We start from the raw sequence: 6,243 nt of genomic DNA on the forward strand, positions 1-6,243 counted from the left end.
CAGGCCTAACCTCATGAGGAAAAGGGTTCACTCTCCTAAAATTACTCTGTATTATTCCCTGACTTGCTAAATGTTAAAATCCCTACCCTATTAAAAGGAAAGAAGAATCCATTCCTGCAGCCACTGATGGGCACAGGAGGGCCTCAGCTCCATTTTAAAGAAGAGACAGACAGAGGGTATGACTCTCTCCAGATGACATGGCACTTCAGTGGAAGATGTGAAGACAGTACACAGCCAGAGTTGGAGAGACAGCTGGCGTGGGAGCCCACCCTGAGACAATGAAGCAACTTCAAAATCTTAAACTGGGTGCGCCACTAAGGAAAGAGGCACCCCAGCTCACTAGTCGCTTTGGCAAGCCTTAGCCCATGGCTCCTGCTTCCTGCTCCTGGACATTAAATCACTGTCCTTCACTGCCTCCTTTAGTTAATTTCTCTCTATAGTTCAGGGTAAGTTTTTTAAACACTTACTACACCTGTTAATATGGAACAGATGCAGATTAGTCTGCAGTTGCATACTCTGTTGTCACTTCTTGGTTTAATATTCTACCCCATTATAAGGCCATTGGTTCTCCAATGAAACCATCTCCTCCTATGCCCACAGTCACAGGGTTATACTGTATCCATCCTATCAGAAGAACAATAGGAGTTCATTTTCACAGTCTCTGGGACACTGGGTAAAGTAGGACGAGTGAACAAGCATGCCAGGATTGGAGCTCAGGAAAGTGACAGAAATGGGAATTAAACATTTACTCAGTATTTCTCAAACAAAAACCAAGGGGCCCAGCTCCGCTAAGAGTCTCCCTTCCCTGACTGCAGCGCTGGCTCAGTCCAGCCCAGTGGAACGCATTAGAGGTCACTCCTTTCACCATCCCTTGTGCTTAGGCTAATTCCCTTCCAGCTGAGCCAAGTCACACTCTGCTTCTGGCCTATGGCACTCTCTGCTTGGACAGCGTGCATTAACCTTTCACCTCCCTGATAATGGAGGGGGTCTGTCCTCCAAGCAGATGTGAAACCGTTTGAAAACTCAGCCTATGTTGCCTGCTTTCTCAACGTCCATGGGTGGCTATTACTCTCTAGTGCTTCCCTTCTATGGCCCTAGAGATGAAAGGAAGTCCCTCCCTTCATTTTCTGATCCTTTTATATTGCCCTAAGTAGCCGAGGCTGACAGGAGGTGAGGAAGGATTCTGGTCCCTGTTTGTCAGATGGGGGAAGTTGGGCAAAATTAAACAACTTGCCTTGGGTTTTGCACTGGTTCAGCAGTGGAGCCAAGTCCTCCCCCTTTGGCCCCTGGACAACACACTTTCTTTTTTCAAATGGGCAAGTGGAAGGTTCATATCTGCTTAATGTGGCTCTTCCTGCTGGAGACACACGGCTACTTGACTTCTCCAAACTCTTCCTTGCTTCCCACAGGAGCAGGTTTCACTGGGAGGCTCCAGCAGATACCGCACACATCTGATTAAAGTACCACATAGACTGGGAACATCATGAAACCAGACAAATAAAAGAAACCTATTCCACTGCCTAAGCTTTTGCTTGTGTACTTATGAGGGATTATCTTCTGTTTTGCTCTATAAAAAAAGACGGCTGCTAGTTCTGCTTAATAAACCACAAAATAAAGGAATACCATACTTCACCTGGAAAGAAGCAACTGGGGGCTTACCAGACCAGGAGAGCAGGAACTGAGCTGAAAAGGAAAACCTTTAGAAACAATTCACTTTCACTAAGTGCCTGGAAAACATCTGTAAGCATAGGACAGACAGGTAGGTGGGGAGAGCTGTGTAATAATCTGTTGTTTTTGCACTTTCTGCGCAGCTCCAGACAACTACCAAAAAAACTCCATGCACACAAAAACCCCACATCTGTCTTTCCCTTTTACCCCATGCAAAATTTTCACACCAAATTACGTTGCTATGTAACTTGAAATGAGAGAGAGAGATCCAGACCAGAAACAGATTTCACCTCCATGTTAAAGAGCCCAACTTCAGTGGTTACTTGAAAATTTTGATCCTAAGATCCACAGCCTCATGAAGAATCCAGGCTAGAAACACTTACCATACAACTTTATAGAGCTGAGACACATTCTTCCTGCCTTTCTCTGCTGTTTCCAGTGGGATACAACATTATGACCTCATTCATGTAAGCAAGTCAAGAAAGACAGGTACAGGAATCTCATTTTAGTCAGAAGAGTAAAATAGCACCACATTTTTAAATCTCCCAATAACTGTTATGCTCTGTAAACTCGGCAGCATGTACAGGACAGAGAATGGGGTGGCACCAAATTTATAGCACAGCTTTGATTTGCACTACTCAGTCAGGCTTCACTACCACCGGCTTACACAGCCATCCTAAACTCACTGTAATGAAACCTTTAAATTCCTACTGAAGCCCAACTTTGCTCAACCACATCACTGAATCATTGCTTCCTCAACTTATTTTTTATTGACCTGTCTCCAATTTTTTGAACAGCTTTTTACAAAACTATGGCCAGCATTCATCAACAGTCACCCACTCCCCCCACTGCAGGGATGCCATACTCTCTTCCTGCAAAATCCCTTTCTGAGTGGGAGGAAAATGCTGTACATCAGCCTCAGGGAAAAGACCATGCTCTACATCTTAATTCAGAAACCATGGTGACTCAGTCACGTTCCCCTGTGGCTTGCCTAGTAAAGTTATAGCTGCTAAATGAGGGAAATGATTACATTTAAACTGAGAGCACCCACAATTAAAGCTATTCCAAGAATCGCAGCTGCAAAACGTAGGTATGCAGCACATAAACATGCTTACAAAGCAGTGAATTAGTCAGCAATATTAGGTGAGGAGGCATTATGACAACTGCTGATTTGGTTGCTGTAACAGAAAGGAGAGGACCAATACGCAAGGAGAGAATAAGAGAGAAATTCTCCCTCTCCCTGATGCTGTTGTGCTCTCGTGTGCTATTAAACTGCTGCTCCACTCAAAACCAGAGGAGGCAGCATTTCCAGTGGTACAGATCAAGGTCTACGTATCATTTGTGAAAACTCTGCAGAGCCTGCAGGACTCAAAACTAGTCAATAACTTTAGACCGCTAATTCTCAAGCAGGGGGATGCAACACCTGGGGCTCCCTTCAGATCCTCTCAAGGCAGCAGCGCTAACACTGCATGGCACCTGGCAGCTAGGTGTGGAAGCTGAGTCACAAGATAAACCCAGAGATTTTAAATTGGTTTTGACACTCTGGATTCCTTTCTGACCTGTCATGGGCTCTTCTTTGCAACAGAAGAATTATTATTTTTCTATAGTAAAAAAAGAGTGAAAAACTAGGAGCTGGCATTGTCCAAGGCCTCGAGTCTAATAAGGGGACCTCAAGTCTAGAACGGTTGAGGACCACTGCACTAGAATAATGATTTCCAGTGTGGTGCTTGCAATGGACCGTCCAACCTCCTAGATTCCTGGTTCATGACACACCACACTTACACGAGTCACCATCATCACTGCTAATCAGTGCTGGCCCTTATTGAAAGTTGGCGTGTCTTATAACTTGCTTTTGTGACCCATATCACCGACAAACACCTAACAGAAGGAAGGTGTCACCCTCATTTTAAGACATAGCGAAGTTTGGTACAGAGTGATTAAGGGCTGGCTTTGCAAATGTGGCCCCTGTAAGAGGATAGCTGAATTATGCAGGCAGCTCCCAACAAGGTTAGTAATAAAGGCCAAGCCACCCGCCTCTTACTACCATATTGCACCTGCCAGGTCACACTCTGCTAATAACATTTCAGAAAGAAATAACATTTTAAAAATAAACATTAAAAAGTTAAAAATATTAAAATTTAATTAAAAATTAAACAACATTAAAAAACCCCCAATATGTGTTGCCTTCCAATTAATACTTTGACCCCAGGATCCTGCATAGAGTATGCAGGAGGCCTGATTTGTTTTTCTAGAAGGAAGTTGTTCAAAATACAGAGGCCTCAAGCTATTTGCCAGAGTTGAGGAAAAAATCACATTGCTGGTTCTGTCATTTCCAAATGGGGTTACAGTTCTCTTTCTACTCTCTCCATGATTGGCACTGCAAATATATTTAGCTGCTTTAAGACAGTGAAAATCCTCATTTAAATACCACACACAAGTAACATGCTAGCTATCCTGTTGACCTAAAACCTGGGCTCAAGGTGGGAATTTCAGTCCATCAGATCAATTATAAGCTGTACTAGAGCTTCCCCAGGGGGAGGAGGGGATGAGCAACTATAGAAGAAAACAAATCCTGCCCCAGGAGACATAAAAGCTTATGGCGTCAAACAAGAATCCAGATTTATTTCCCTGGGAGCTACAAGCTCCAAGTTTGAAGAGATTAGTAATGGAGACGCTGATGAGGGCAAGGTAGTGTCACGTACTGTGCCAGCAAATTCAGGAAGCCTCATTTTCTACATTCTGTCTGAAGGATTAGATGTTAATGCCTGGAGTCAGCAGTAGAAAGACAGCTGGTCCTGATTCACTCTCTTCTCAAGGGACAACTGCTTAAGGACTGTATTGACAAGACCAACTTGAGAGAACCCAGCAACTCTGCACTTGAATGAGAGAAATTGGGTAGCTGTACTTGCTGCAGCTGAGATCCTATAACTCTGCATACAACCCAGACCAACTTTGATGTCAGATAAGACAAGACCCAGTAGATGCATCTACAAGCCAGAGAATTACAGGGAGAGCACCATCTTAAACTGAAACAACGGGTCAATTTTCACTGCATCTGCCTTTACTGGCTTGTTCATTGTTATGATCTGGTGAACAGCTGTTCTTAGGCTAGGAAAAAACTTGAGTTTAGCTAACCGAAGTATGTCAAGTAAACATTCACAGCTGTTCTGGGCAGGGGACAGAGTCTCCTGCTAAGTCCATTCAGGATCTGACAGACAAAATATTGGTCCAGTCCCATTAGGAACCTGGGCATTCTTGCTCTATTGGAGAGCTAGCTGTCATTAAAAGGAAAGCATTCTCCCTGACTGAGGCCAATCAGTCACTAGCACCAAGGCTTTGTACTTGCAGAGTTTCAGACATACAGCAGGCCTGGCCCCTGTATGTCAGAGTCTGCTGCCATCAGTTGGTGCTGATAAGTAGACAGGATAAAAATCTCGCACAGAAGCCGTCTTATCCCAGCTACCTGTGGTAATACATTTAGTCAGGCTTCCGGCCTACTTGACTAGAACAACAGACAAAGACCAGAAGAGCTGATACTGCTTATTTCAGTTACATGTTTTGAGATAAGAAATCCTGCATGTCTTATTACCCTGTGCACAGATGTCCAATTAAGTAAACTTGTTTTAGTTTCTCCAAGGTCGTATTTTTTTCTCTTTATCTGTCTTAAGTATAAAAATGCTTGACAACTTAGAGAGGAGGAGGATTCCTTTGAAACAGACAAGTGGGTGATTCGCCTTGCTGTTTGAAATCCTCCCTGTGATTACAGCATAGCCCTAAACAAAGAAAAGCTGGCTCTGCCAGTTCTGATTCAACCACAACACAAAGTTTGATTTCTTCCACAATTTGGTGCCCTGACTCGAATAGAGACGCCTGGAATGATCAGTTGAGACACAGTCGTCTCTTCACTGAAGATCTGGCACCAAACTAAGGTAAGAGACCTTTTGAAATCTCTACTGGGGCTTTTCAGTGAGAGGCTGTCTCTGTGTCTTCCTGATTCACTGCTTGAGGCTCACCCTATCCAAACTTTTTTCTGCCAGAACTGTCAGACCCACTGTGTAAGTAGTAACTGTGAGTAGAAAGAGTTAAGGTTAAAGACTCTGTGTTGCTGTTGTCAGTGAAAGTATTTCCCCGGGTGAATTGAGTTAAGGTCTGTAAAGAACTATGAGGTCTCTCTGAAGCCAGGAGTGGAAACCTTGTGCAGCCGCCCCGAAGACAACAGATTTGTTCTGTGTGCTCTTCGAAAGCAAGGGTGCAAGGTGGAAACTTTTAGAGTGTGAGTGTTTTCCACAATAAGCATTGACCAAAGCTGAGACTAAAGAAATGCTCTTGAACCTCATGCCTCAACGCAGAAATTCCCTCGTGTGAACTGAGACTATGAATTGAGAAACATGAGCCACTGACCAGGTCTGAGACAAAGGTTGGGTTCAGCCACCCCAAGGCTGTCTGGAAGGGCAGTTTTGAATGCAAGGGGGCCCAACTGGAACCTTGTGACCCAGTGGACAGGTTTACCCTTTCCCCACCCTCATAAATGAGCCGTGTCTAACAGCGAGTAACTGCATTGTGTGCCATTATTGC

At 44.2% G+C, this 6,243-nt stretch overlaps 1 long non-coding RNA gene across 3 annotated transcripts in view; it reads right to left on the reverse strand.

Moving 5' to 3' along the window:
- Positions 1-903, reverse strand: part of LOC109319776 — a 38,050-nt gene extending 37,147 nt beyond the window's left edge. The window contains exon 1 of one of the 3 annotated variants that reach the window (XR_002103622.1): positions 87-903. This is a non-coding gene — a long non-coding RNA (uncharacterized LOC109319776). The remainder of the gene's footprint in view (positions 1-86) is intronic. The other 2 variants (XR_002103623.1, XR_002103621.1) reach the window with 2 other exon arrangements.
- Between the last annotated feature and the right edge of the window lie 5,340 nt (positions 904-6,243).

This window comes from Crocodylus porosus, unplaced genomic scaffold, assembly GCF_001723895.1.
Source record: "Crocodylus porosus isolate Cpor-Errol unplaced genomic scaffold, CroPor_comp1, whole genome shotgun sequence".
NCBI classification, from domain to species: domain Eukaryota; kingdom Metazoa; phylum Chordata; order Crocodylia; family Crocodylidae; genus Crocodylus; species Crocodylus porosus.